Source organism: Budorcas taxicolor, chromosome 9 (genome assembly GCF_023091745.1).
Source record: "Budorcas taxicolor isolate Tak-1 chromosome 9, Takin1.1, whole genome shotgun sequence".
In the NCBI taxonomy this organism is placed as follows: Eukaryota; Metazoa; Chordata; class Mammalia; order Artiodactyla; family Bovidae; genus Budorcas; species Budorcas taxicolor.
The window spans coordinates 38,453,626-38,468,667 of record NC_068918.1 but is presented as its reverse complement, the minus strand read 5'-3'; positions in this window follow the sequence as shown (position 1 = coordinate 38,468,667).

Sequence of the window (15,042 nt, the reverse complement as noted above, 5' to 3'; positions counted from 1 at the left end):
AAAGCTATTGTTTTTCCAGTAGTCAAGTATGGATAGAAAGAAAGAGGGACGCGGGAGGAAGAGGGGGAAGGAAGAAGAAAGAAAGAAAGAGAAGTCGCTCAGTCGTGTCCGCTTCTTTGCGACTCCATGGATTGTAGCCTTCCAGGTTCCTCCAATGCCATTTCCTTCATCAGGAGATCTTCCTGACCCAGGGGTCTCCCTCATTGTAGGCAGACACTTTCACCGTCTGAGCCACCAGGATGTTATGGATGTGACAGCTGGACTATAAAGAAAGCTGAGTGTTGAAGAACTGATGCTTTTGAATTGTGGTGGTGGAGAAGACTCTTGAGAGTCCCTTGGACAGCAAGCAGATCCAACCAGTCCATCCTAAATGAAATCAGTACTGAATATTCATTGGAAGGACTGATGCTGAAGCTGAAGCTACAATACTTTGGCCACCTGATGCAAAGAACTGACTCACTGGAAAGGACCCTGATGCTGGGAAAGATTGAGGGCAGAAGAAGCGACAACAGAGGATGAGATGGTTGGATGGCATCACCAACTTGATGGATATGAGTTTGAGCAAGCTCCAGGAGTTGGTGATGGACAGGGAAGCCTGGTGAGCTGCAGTCCATGGAGTGGCAAAGACACAACTGAGTGACTGACCTGAACTGAGATACTTTGCACATTGCAAATTCACATAAAAGTCTCAGTCTCAGGTTACAGATGAAGAAATTGAGACTCTGACAGATAAAGTAGTCTGTCTAAGATGAAGCAGCTAGTATAAATAGCCCAAGTATTTTGGGATCATGTTCTTCCTCCATGATATCTCACTTCCTTATAAATTATCAGTAAAACAGGGTAGGGCTTATTAATACTTATGTGTGAGACTTTTTATAACAAAGCAGCTTAAGATATGAACTGATACACAATAAGAATCTTGCTTATAGATAATTTGATATCATTTGACCAGATTTATTACTTTATTTAAATATACAAAAACATGTAATTGACAATAATAGACCCAATAAATGTGGGTACTGCTGCTGCTGCTGTTGCTGCTGCTGCTAAGTCGCTTCAGTCGTGTCCGATTCTGTGCTACCCTATAGACGGCAGGCCACCAGGCTCTGCTGTCACTGGGACTCTCCAGGCAAGAACATTGGAGTGGGTTGCCATTTCCTTCTCCAATGCACAAAAGTGAAAAGTGAAAGTGAAGTCGCTCAGTTGTGTCAGACTCTTAGGGACCCTATGGGCTGCAGCGTACCAGGTTCCTCGCCCATGGGATTTTCCAGGCAAAAGTACTGTAGTGGAGTGCCATTGCCTTCTCCAAAATGTGGGTATTATAGATACACAAATAATGCATGCAGATCTATATCCTTTTAGTGATGTATATCTATATCTTTTTAGTGATAATGTGTTGAGGAACAGATCTGGAAGAATCTAGTATGTATTATAGCACTTACATCAGTGCATTTGCTTGTGCAACAGTTTGGATATTAATTTTATGATAAACTTAACCTTTCTCATATTCCAAGGCTTACTAAGAAATGATTCTACATATTTTATTTTATGAAATAATTTAAAATTTTGCCTCTTGGATTTATTTCAATTTATGTTGCTATTTTTATGCACTTTCCCAAAGGCCCTCAAAATTGGCATGTTTACAATGGATAAAAATAGGGTGATTTTGTGTGTGTGTGTGTGTGTGTGGGTGTGTGTGTGTCTGTGAGACACCTCATTTAGATTTAGTGAAGTGAAGCTCAGATCAAATTACATGCTGAAACAGAATTCATGTATACAAATTATGTACAGTGCCACAATTAACTTAGAATTGGATGCTCATTATCCTGCTGTTTTGTTCCATTTTTGTTCACATGTCAAAAAAATCAAATATAAATGCAATTACTTTCCAGGAGGAAATAAATGTCAGCAATTCAACATTCAAAAAGGCAACAATCACAATGCCAGATGACCAAAGCAATAACTTTCTGAAGATAACGGGCAAGTAATTAACCCTGGAGCCAGATCATCAAACCATTCAGAGAAATCTTAGATCAATGGAGGAGGGTTGCAGCATGTGTGACTTTATAAGGTAAATAAAATATATTAAAATCATCCCTTCTCAGGATGACCATATGATTTTGTTAACCTCTATTCAGATCTGTCCATTTTAAAAAATTATTTATTTATTCATTTCTGGCTATGCTGGGTATTTATTGCTGCATCGGCTTTTCTCTAATTGCAGCAAGTGGGGGCCACTCGCTAGTTGCAGTGTGCGGCTTCTCACTGCAGTGACGTCTCTTGTTGCAGAGGACAGGTTCTAGGGCACGCAGCTTCAGCAGTTGCAGCATGCGAGCTCAGTAGTTGAGGTTCCCAGGCTCTACAGCACAGGCTCAATAGTTCTGGGGAATGGGCTTAGTTGCTCCATGGCATGTGAGATCTGTCTCCTGCATTGGCAGGTGGGTTCTTTACCACTGAGCCTCCAGGGAAGCCCTGAGGCCATCAGTTTGATGGCAATTGCATAATAGTTAAGAATTTCTGCCAAATTAAAAGTGCTTTTAAAAAACCCCAACTCTCCTAAGTCTGTGTTGTGGTTGTACTGCCATGTTGGTCATACTAAGTATCTCTTTATAGGGAAAGACAATCCGTTCTTAAAATAATATACCATTGTTGTGTCTCTAGGTTTTAAGTTGAAGAGGAAAGCTAAACTGGGTGCTAAAATATTGTAATGGATATCAAAAATTTCCTAAATAGTTTAATTCAACTTGTGAAATTAAACTTTTATTTGTAATGATTACAAAATATACTTGTGCACATATAGAACTGCATTCAGACCTCCATTAAGCAGTTAACCAAAACAGCTGTTAGAAGGAAAACATCAAAAAACGTTTAATAAGCACTTAGCAATAGTTTTTGCTTACAAATTCTGTCAGATATATGAAAGTTTAGAAAGTAGAGGGACTTTATAATTTCTAGAATCCAACCCTATTATTACACAACTTAATAAAAAGCCACACACAAATACATACACACACAATACACTCTTGAGCAGCCATACCTTCTAAAGTTTTGATCTGAAACTGACTAATACAAATGCAGAGATAGACACTATGATCCCTTCTATATTCTTCATTAAGGTACGTTTTCTTCTATTTGCATATGAATATTCATTAAATTCCATGTCTTGGGAATCTATTATTTTCTCAAAATACACAAACAGAAGTCTAAAATGGGAAAACATAAGCAGAATGCAACTTCTTATTCAAGAAGCCATGTTTACATCATCTGCAGGACTGTTGAAGGACAACAATTTTGTAGAGTTAAATGGTGTCCACCAGTGTTTCAATATCTCAGAAGCTTGCTGAATAAGTTTCCAATCTTCCTTTAGAATTGCATGTGTTCTAGCTTGTGTTTCCTTAAGATAGGTCATAAAAATATACTAGATTATATGAAAGTCAAACTCAGGAATTAAACCCACAAATGTATCTGTCAAAGTGTGCTGTGCTGCACATTCTTAAATAGATTAGCAAAAATCACCACTTTTATTATTTATAAAGAGAGAATTGTTGGCATTATAATTATTCTGACTAAGGGCATCTATACCCTTCATAATGATATTTTTGGATATTTTTGAAGCAATACTTTACATTTTGAATGAATGTCTCACATAAAGTGTTTTTATCCATAAATGCATATTATTATACTGTAAAATATCTTTTGTGTTATAAATCTATTCATGAATATAAAATAAAAGTTTTCCACTATGAAGATTTGAATGCTTTTTGCATTTATGGACCCTTAAAAATCATATCTGATTTCAAAGCTATACTAAGATTTAAAATTTTAGGTTTTTTCATATGTTCAAAGACCCATGGTTCCTTAAATTGGAATATTAAGCACCTTAATAGCTGATTGATATAGTCTCCATACTGAACATTTTATCTTATGTTATGGGAATAACCTGTAGATATTGTAAACCTGGTTATGCCCATACTAATGTCTTCCATTCTGGCTTAAGATTTCCTTCTAAATGTGTGCTTTCATATGCTGATTTGCAAATTAAAAGTAATAATTCATCTAAGTGATCAGGATATATTAAATATATACTCATAGTACAGGATTACTAAAGTGTGATATGAAAATAAACATACTTTCACTTACATTTTAAATTTTCTTTACAAATGTGTAACTTGTGATGTTTGTTGAAACTGTGTATCAATTTCTGCTGGCTACTCTTCAACAAACTGAAACTTGGCTAAAATCCAGATGCACATAATAACATGAAATATTTTTCACTGCGTTAAATTGAGGTCAGCAGTTTCACTACTACAAAGATGTGGCTCTGATCATATTATATGTCATGGTTGATACACTTCAGCATGGAAAACAGTTTGGAAGTTATGTAGTCAAGATGATCAGTGAATAAAGCAATATTACTACTGTCCTAGATTGCTTGCTACAAAAAAAGTGTGATCATTTCAAATAGAGTATTCAGGGTATGTTTTGAAAAATATATTTAATCTGGACTATTTCAGAATAAATCACTCTTACAGAGTTGAGGTTATTTCTTAACAATGTTACCATGAAGACTTGAACACTATCAGTAACATTCAGTAGCTTTACTTTTCTTATATCTTATGTGAATTACTATATTTGTTATACTACAGGTATGCTTTTTTCTCAGAATTCACAGACATTATACCATAATATTTCCAAGAATAAATGTTTGTCAACCTGAACTTTTAGAGATTATTATTAAAAAGAGGTGATGTTTTGTCATACATAATGGTTATATTCAAGAAGTTAGGTTAAGGAAATATTTTGACAGAATAATAGAAGATAGATAGGCATATCACCACGGTTTCTCAAGTAGTTTGTATTAAAACTGAAACCTTAAATTAGATTGCACTCTTCTCTATATTAATCTTCATCTCAGTGAAAAAGTAATTCAGCTAAGAGATGTTACTGCAAATGTAGCATTTAAGTGATTGTCAGATTTTTATTCTTTTGATGCTGAAAGCCCCAGTTTTATTCAATATCATGAAATACAATAAATTTTATATTTATTTTTACTATTATTTTATAAGTTTTTATACTCTATAGCTTTCATAAATAATTTGGTAGAAAAGAGCATAATATGTCAATTTGTTAGTATCATCAGTATAAAATATAGTAAAATCTTGGTCATGGAGAAATTTCATTGCTGCACTGGCATAATTCTATCAACTATATCCAAATTCAAGGGAAGACAGCACTGACAGTGAAGCTCATCCTCGAGGGTATTTAGAAGAAAATCTATCATCTGTAAACCTAAAGCGATAACAGCCATTAGCTACAAGGGATGTGGATGTGCTCCTTGTCAATTTTCCAAAGGAGAAAATGCATTTACTGAAAAGATAAACTGTAACTGTCAGGTAGAGGAGACAGTCTTATCTTTGACAAGATTGACCATGAAAAGGTACAAAAGATTAGTGTTCTAGAATGGTTTGCAGGATTATGGGATATTTTTGTTTAAAACAAATTTAACTATTATTTACTTTGCTTCAGCAGAGAGTAAATATGCCTAAACAAAATCAAAAATATTTTAAAATCAACAGTTTTTTCATCTAAAACAGAAATCATATACATGCATGGACATGCTTGAAAAACAAATGAATGACTGAAGACTTTCTCTTTAAACAAAACAGGTCTTAAACTTAATCTAGTTACACTTTCTATGATTTTTTATGAACTAGTTCATCTTAAGCTGATCTTATTTTCTAGCCTTTCCCCCATGTGAAGTTATGGTTCATTTCAGCATATCCTTAAAGAATTTATTCTGCCTGCCACCCCTGTATCATCTCATGTTAGTTCAGCAGCCAGCAGCTGTTGGGCATCTTGCTGTCATCTACCTTACACACATTTCCTGAAGCAGAGCTGTGTTGTGACAGGAATTGCTTATCACTGACTGCTTTCCAGGCCTGCCTTTTGGATAATCACTTTGTGTCATTTAAAGCTAATATGAGCACAGTTTATGACTGAAGCTTATGAAACAACTTTGAGAACCAAATATATCTATGGAGTGTCAATGATTGTTTTGTTTCTTCCTTGCTGAAACATAATAGATAGATTATAAAACCAATCCCTCCCAACTGCCTGATCTATAGTAGGGTAATAAGTTTTTCAAGTTATCAAAAGTCGTTTCCATAAAAAGCTTTAGATGACCCATAACAAGCATCCTAGCCTAGCTATTATGTAAGACTTCTCCAGATTCCATATTATTTGTGCAACATACTGCAGGGTGTTCCACAATTTTTTGCCCATCTCCCCCATTTTTTGCCCATCTCCCCAAAAGTCTTCCCTGGTGGCTCAGATGGTAAAGCATCTGCCTGCCATTCAGGAGACCTAGGTTCAATCCCTGGATCATGAAGATCCCCTAGAGTAGGGAATGGCAACCCACTCCAGTATTCTTGCCTGGAAAACCCCATAGAAAGAGGAGCCTGGTGGGCTACAGTCCAAAGGGTCTCAGAGTCAGACACAACTGAAGAACTAAGCAAAGCACAAAAAGCACTATTATCGGGGTAATTAGCATTGAGTTGACTTAAATGTGTGAGAATAAATTTATTGTGTAAGGGTATTACTAATTACTTAGAATAATAGACAGTGGAATTAAATGTGGGTCATTCCTTAACTTTCTAGGAAAACACAAATAGACATTGGTAGTCACACAGTTTTCCTTTCTTCTGTTACTACTATTACAACTTTGTAAAATAAAAGAGTTCACTATAAAACCTCCAGAATGCACTAAGATATGGTGCTATTTTGTGTACTCTAGCCTTTGAAATCTGATATTTATAGATGGGAACAACAAGCTACTTACAGGGCTAAAGTGGTACCCATAAGCACTATATTAACAGACTTAGAGAACCATAGGTTATATACCAGTTATGCATTCAGACAGGTATAATATCTCCCCACTCCATAGCTGTACTTTGGAAATGAATATTCACACTGAACATCATATATACTCTCTCCTTTACTCTATAGTCTGAAAAAAGATTCATCTTACTCCAATCATATTCTACTGTGGATGAATTGATAAAAAATGAATATAGATATACAGTGTTGTATTTTCTCCCAATGGTTTCCATCATCAAAAATGGAAAATTTTAGAAATGGGACTTGAGAAACAGAAAATGTAATATAATGGGAGTTGAAGAAAGAGAGATAGAGAGAAGTCAGACAGTGTCGGTGATTGGAGGTCATAATCAACTATCATCTTTAGCCAAAGCCAAAAAGTCAGCTTTCTATTTGTTATCATCTTGTTGTGAGGGGATAACATAATCAAATTTAGATAAGAAAAAGTTATTTGCACGGCAATGTAGAAAATAAATTGGAAGAATGCAAAACAGCATATAAGGAGAGGAGATATGAGCAGTGTGAGAGTCCAGAAAAGAGATTATAATCACTTAGAATAGAATAGAGGGGTTTAAATAAAAGGAAAAGATGTGAGTTTGAAAGATATGCAGGATGCAAAGATCAAAGAATTTGGTGAATGATTGCATAATGCTGCGAAAAAAACAGGTGGTATCACAGACACTTTTGATATTTGGGGCTTGATAAATAATGATTGTATAATCAATTGGGAAAACTGGAAAAAGTAAATTTAAAAGTGAGTGGGATATGATAATAAGGTTGCTTTAGAACACCCAAAGGAAGTATTTTTGAGATATCCAGAGGCATCTGGGAATGGTGGGTATCATGCTGGATATTAACTGTGAGTAATTTGTAGGAATAGGGTAATTATAGTTTTAGGGAAATTTCACTTACTAAAGAATGTGTGACATGAAAAGAGAAGAGGATTTAAGATAAAATGTATTTGGTAAAATGTTTAAATTCCGGATGGAAAATAATAAGGCAACAAAGGAGACCCAGAAGCTATGTACTGAAAGGTAGGCATTACATTAAAAGACAATTCACAAAAGACAAAACAAAACAAAAGCCAGCATTTTCACAGGATGGACCATTGAAAGTATTGAGTGTTCCTGAGAAAACAAGGGGAAATAAAATATATAATATGGAAGGAAACTGATGCAGAAATAGTGAATTATTTCTGTGAAGTAAGCTAAGGTAAAGCCAGAATGAAGGAGAATAATTGAAAGAGAATTGAGAAATTGAAAAATTTAGTTATAAATAGAATCATAGGAACAACTGGAGGGGTACAAGAGACACTGAGAGGGATTCTTTTGTTTCAGTTTGAACAATCTTTGTAGCTAAGTTAAATGACTTGACTGAGAGAAAGGGAAAGAATATTTCAGAAAGTTTCCAATAGAATCATGATGAACATACAATATAATATTTAGCACAGATTAAGAACAAATAAAGCAGTTTATAGCCTCTGTCCACAATACAATTAGGAGAAGAATACAGTGAATTTCAAACTATATGTCCATATGGAAATGAATTGCCAGATCCATCCAGCTAGGTCCAGAGCCTAGCATACAGGTAGAAGTTGCACAAAAAGGAGAGGAAGTGATCGGTGGCTGAGGAGGTGAGAATACAGATGATATAGTTCAGTCGCTCAGTTGTGTCCAACTGTTTCTGACCACCTGGACTGCAGCATGCCAGGCTTCCCTGTTCATCACCAACTCCCGGAGCTGGCTCAAACTCACATCCATCAAGTCGGTGATGCCATCCAACCATCTCATCCTCTGTCATCCCCTTCTCCCCCTGCCCTCAATCTTTCCCAGCATCAGGGTCTTTTCTAAGGAGTCAGTTCTTTGCGTCGGGTGGCCAAAGTATTGGAGCTTCAGATTCAGCATCAGTCCTTCCAATGAATATTCAGGACTGATTTCCTTTAGGATTGACTGGTTTGATCTTGCAGTCCAAGGGACTCTCAAGAGTCTTCTCCAACACTACAGTTCAGAAGCATCAATTGTTTGGTGCTCAGCTTTCTTTATGGTCCAACTCTCACATCCATACATGACTACTGACAAAACCAAAGCTTTGACTAGACAGACCTTTGTTGGCAAAATAATGTCTCTGCTTTTTAATATACTGTCTAGGTTTTAATATGCTGAGGATATCAGTGGCCCAGAAGGTGAGAACACAGATGATACAATTCTCAGTTAAGTAGAATGGAGAGAGAGAGGGGGAGAGGAAAAGGGAAAGAGACAGATAATGGATTTCAGCAAAATGTTAACAGTGAGTAAATAAAGCTAAAGCTCGGCCAAGTTGTGATCATTGTATTGCTCTTTAAACTTTGCTTTAGTTTGAAAATTTGCAAAATACAAACTGCGAAAAGTAAATCTGCAGCATTGCTACATATTGTTTGCTTTAAATTGTATAATGATAATACAGTTTTTTGCTATTAAATCAATGTTTAATTCTTTTCCTTTATAAGCATATAATGACCAAATTGACCTGTGAAGGATATTACAATTGCTCTATATTGTGAAATCTGTCAGTTTAATTACAAATACTAGTTTTATTAATGTGATTTCAATATTTCTATTCCTACAATGAACTTATGAATTACACTCATATTTCTCAGACAATGCCCCTTTAATCAGTAAAATAGAATTAATTTTGTTTTGGTATATTACTGTGTGAAATAGTTATAATTTGTAAAATAAGCCAAGAATTATCAAAATCTGGTTTCTCTGACCTACATATCAGAGCCTTTTATATGATAGCTTGACCAGTCATTCCACTTAGGACACTGAACAAGCCATTCTTCAATAATTTCTATTTTCATAGGCTCATCTGTCATTATGTCTTAGGAAAAGTTGTTTATTTGTTAAACAGACCATGTTTATAAGTACTGGGAATAAGTTCAAATAATCCTTTATATGTTTCCAGCTCACTGTGCACAACAGACTGAACTGTTGAGAAACATCTACGCTGAAGTTTGTTTCTTTAGTGTTCAATTACCTCAAGATATCGTGAGTTTTAAAGTAAGCAAACAAACACGATTCTTTAAGGAATGTAATAAGATGAAACAAAATCATCCTCAAGGAAGCTTCTTACAGCCTGCTGTGCTTATGAAACTATTTTATCAAAAGCCTCAGTAAGGTTTTAACCATTAAGAATGTGTTTCTGCTGAACAAAGCTATAGTGACATCAATTCATGAACAACTTAATGCTTCTAATCACTCCAGAATAGGGTATCTGGGGTTTAGTTAGTCTTTTCCTTCTTGGTTATATTTCTGAGTGATAGAACAATTTGAAGCTAGAAGAGATTATTTCATGGGATCTTCATCTCACCATAATAATCATAGTGAATGCAGTCCATAGTCTTAAATCCCAACTGAGTCAACTGCACAGTCCCAGCATTAGCATTAGATGCATTAATACTCTGTGCATGGCTCTCTATGAGACTTTGAATACGTTTTTCAAGATGGGTATGTGAAAAATCATGGTACATTTTCAAGAAATAGCAGGACTGCTTTCCTTCCTTGGAAATTGAATTACCAATTGAAATGCTGAAAAATAAAGCTAATCAAACTCTGAATATTAAAGAGTTTAGAAGGGTAAAAAATTAAATTATTTGCCAAAAACCAGTACAGAGTCATAAGTATATATTTATACAATAGGAGACTTCTTTTGTGGCTCAGATGGTAAACAGTCCACCTGCAATGAAGGAGACCTGGGTTCAGTCCCTGAGTCATGAAGATCCCTTGCAGGACAGCAAGGCAATCTACTCCAGTATTCTTGCCTGGAGAATCCCATGGACAGAGGAACCTGGTGGGCTACAGTCCATGGGGTCGCATAGAGTCGGACATGACTGAGCAACTAACACACACACACACACACACACACACACACACTCACATTCACAGAATATAAACGTGAAGTTAAAGCAAAATGCAGTGATGAGCAATACAAATTAGTACCTTTTGAGTACAAAGTGACTAGCAGAAATGCTAAATTCTTAAAATGGCCTCATAAATATACTATTGAAGCTGTAAAATTTTTTATTTCAATTTTGCTCAACCTAAATTTACATAGCCTCCATTTTCTTGGGAATGATACTACTTAGTGGAAGATAAAGAAAAAATTTTCAAAAAGGAAAACAAAACACAAAAAACAGGATGAACCAACATTACAAACTATGTAGCAATGAGCTAGGCATGTGAAGTAAAGGAGAGACAAGCAGGTCTTTGTGAATATTAAATGAAACGTTATATGGACATTATGTAAAAATCTTGCAGAAAAATAAATGTAGGGTTGGCAGTTTGTTGCAGCAATTTAAACTAGATAGCCTTGAATTTTTGATATCATAGGTTATTCTGGCATGTTTTTCTGCTCCCCACTCAAGACTCTCTCTTGCTCGCCAACTTCTCATTGGCAGCAGTTCACTCACTCTCTCTTTTTAGACCCCTTTACACACAGAAACAGGGCTTCCCTAGTGGCTCAGAGGGTAAAGCATCTGCCTCTGATGCAGAAGACAGGTTTGATCCCTGGGTCGGGAAGATCCCCTGGAGAAGGAAATGGCAATCCACTCCAGTATTCTTGCCTGGAGAATCCCATGGACAGAGGAGCCTGGTGGGCTGTAGTCCACAGGGTCGCAAAAAGTCGGACACGACTGAGCGACTACACTACGCTACACACGCGTAAACAGTAGCGAAGAAGCAGAGAGCTTTCGTTCATGTGTTGATAATCAGTGGTTAAGAAATTAAAAGAGAACTTTCAAGCTATTGTATTAGTTTTTTTAAATAGCAATAATAAATCTAGTATTTTTTAACAAAAATAAAATTTTTAATGAAAAGTGGCAATATGTCCCAGAAAAAAATGTGAATAAAAAACATGTTTTTATGTTTTGCAGATTTATTTAATGTCTTGCTAAATAGAAAACATCAAGAATCTCTGTTTCTCCATCCCATGTATGTGAATTCATACCTCTTACAGTCTTGAGAAGACTCAACTCCATACTCTTGAGAGAATGAAAGTGAAAAGGCACATAACATTTCAGGATTATTTTGGAAAGAATTTTGACCTTGCAAATTCTCTCAAAAATCTCAGAGAACCCAGGGGTCTTGAAACGATATTGTAAGAACTGCCACCCCAGGAAACAAGTTTAATAAAATACCCAACATTTGCTGCATTTGTTTCTTCCTTTAGACGCACATTCTCCTGGACATGAGGGTTTTCTGCTTTCTGTCCAACTTGATCTAAGCTATAATTATCCAAACCTCAAGAGAAATGAAACTCAGCCTTGATCATCAAATGTAAGTAAATACCAAATAATCCAACTTACTTGTTCACCTAGGCAGTAAATGTTACTGAAAAAAAAAAATGACTTAAAAAAATTATCTTTCAGCTAAAGACATTTAAGTCTATGGAAACAAGGATAGCTATTTTTTCAGCTATAAGGTAAGTGAAGAAATAATGACATAGTTTGGCAAGTAAATGACAATTGGTAAGGGAAGCTATGGTCCTTCAGATGAAGAGAGAGTCATCATCATTATCCAGTCAGTCTTTCAACAGATAGCTACTGAATGTCTACTCTGATTCAGATACTGTTCTGAGAAATAGTATGGAAATATCAAAGAGATTCTTATTTCACCAAGTATTGACCCAGTTTAGTTCATAATTACTAATGGTAGGTTCTGAACTATTAACATAAAGTTAAAAATGGACACTCAGAAGTAATCATTAAATAAGTGAAGGACTTTTAAAATCTTATAGTACTTATAGATGCTTCCTTATCAGCTTTGTTTCTCAGTGTCAAAAAAAAAATAAAATTTCCTATAATGATTGCAGCTGTGATAGATTAAAATTGTTAGATGAACAGGCAACTAATTAGCCTCTAATGGAGTTTACAATAGAATCTCATATTGATTTAAGGATTTCTAATTTCAATTTCATCAAAAATATAAAGAGCCACCCCTCCCTGAAAGACAAAAATAATATCCAATAGCCTTGATTTAAAAAAAGGAATAGAAAAAAAGGTCTTTTAAGAACAATTCACTTTTTACTAGTTCCTATAAAATAGACTTCACTTTATTAAGAGTCAAACCAATAAAATGCATAAAGAATAAAATAAACACATAAAGTTGAAAAATGTATAAAAATCTTTCATAGTTTCACCAGATAAACATAAAACATGAAACAGCATATAATTATTCAACAAAAGTACTGAAAAGATAGAAATACACAGTCAAAAGTAAAGAATGTTTGCTTTTATAAAAAATGAAAAATAAGGAAAGAAAATTTGATTATAGTATCAATAATTTATGCTACCAATTAACCTACAACTTTTAATTTTGACTTCTTCTACACAGTTGACACAACTGAGTTAAATTAAAGATTGCTTATCTCAAGGTATGATAATTATATATATATATATATATATATATATATATATATGTACATGGATCTTAACAAGATATATAGGGTCTTTGATACATTATGCTGTCCAAGTTTTTTGTATAACTGAAGCTGGACTGCTTTCGAGAGAAAATCATAGTATTAACTTAGGGAAAGCTATTTAAATGTATATATGTATATATATATATGTATTTATATTAATATTCATAACATTAAAGCTGCACTTAGGTGCCAAGTTTGTATTAATTTGTTCTGGTAAGCATATCTCATCTAGAACAGCAGCTTTAATTAACTTCACCATGCAGTTAGATTTACAATAATACTATGTCATTTTCAAAGATCCTTAGGTATATTTTGTACATATCAGTTATGAACGTGATTTCAAATCTTTGTGTCTCTGTTCTCTGCCATTTCCTCAGGGATTTAGTCGTGCTTTTGGTGCACTGTCTGGCAAAGAAGGAGGGGGACAAGTGACTTTCAGTCAGGTCTTCCTACAATGGTACTTCTTTTTTCATAGGTTAGAAAGATATTGTAGGAATCATACCAGTTGCTGAGGATAGTTAATCTTAGACTCAGGAACTAGGCAATGTTGAGTGCTAGGATCCAGTGGACCTGCTGTAAAGTCAATTCAGATAAAAAGAACATCAATCATGTATGTTCTTAGTTCCCAAGCTGAATACTGGATGTTTCTGTATCCTTAGAAGTTACACTTCACATTAACAAGGATCTAGTCATCTCTGAAGTTGGAGATTTCCCTTTCCATAGTAAATGACCATGGAAACCATTCAAGGAGACTTGAAAATATGTGTTATGAACTTGGGGGATTATATCAAGGAATCTGCCTTTCTTTCATTTAAGATGCTATCATTCCATAAGCTAATTCGTTCTGGAAATTGGATGAGGCCAGGACCACTGTATATGAAATTGTACATGTTAACACAGACATTGAGAAAAGGTAGTTTTTACTTTTTAAAGTTTTTGTTATATAAATCAAGCAAAGCTTTGGTGTATTGTCTTTCAGTTTCTCAGAAAATTATGACTCATTAACTTCATGGAGAGATCACTTTGGGCAAGACCCCTGATACTAAAACCATTTTTCCCTATAGATAAGCAGATAGGTATCACCTGAGAGGTCTTAGAAATTCAGAATCTCAAATCTCACCCCCAACCTACTCAGTAGGAATCTGTGTTTTAACGTTATATACATGTAATAAAGTTGCCTGTTAAGCAAATGAAAAACACTCAATTAGATCATTATATTAAATTTTGATTATACCACCTAGATGTTTATTGTGATAAGCATTTTAATGATTTAGCTTTGTGACTTTGAGTTTCTCTGATCCTTGCTGATATCAGGTATATCACTTCATTTGCATATTTTCCAGTTACCAACTCTAAATGTACTGTGGAAAATTCTGAAAGAGATGGAAATACCAGACTACCTGAAATGCCTCTTTAGAAACCTATATGCTGGTCAGGAAGCAACAGTTAGAACTGGACATGGAACAACAGACTGGTTCCAAATAGGAAAAGGGGTACGTCAAGGCTGTATATTGTCATCCTGCTTATTTAACTTATATGCAGAGTACATCATGAGAAACGCTGGACTGGAAGAAGCACAAGCTGGAATCAAGATTGCTGGGAGAAATATCAATAACCTCAGATATGCAGATGACACCACCCTTATGGCAGACAGTGAAGAGGAACTAAAAAGCCTCTTGATGAAAGTGAAAGTGAAGAGTGAATAAATTG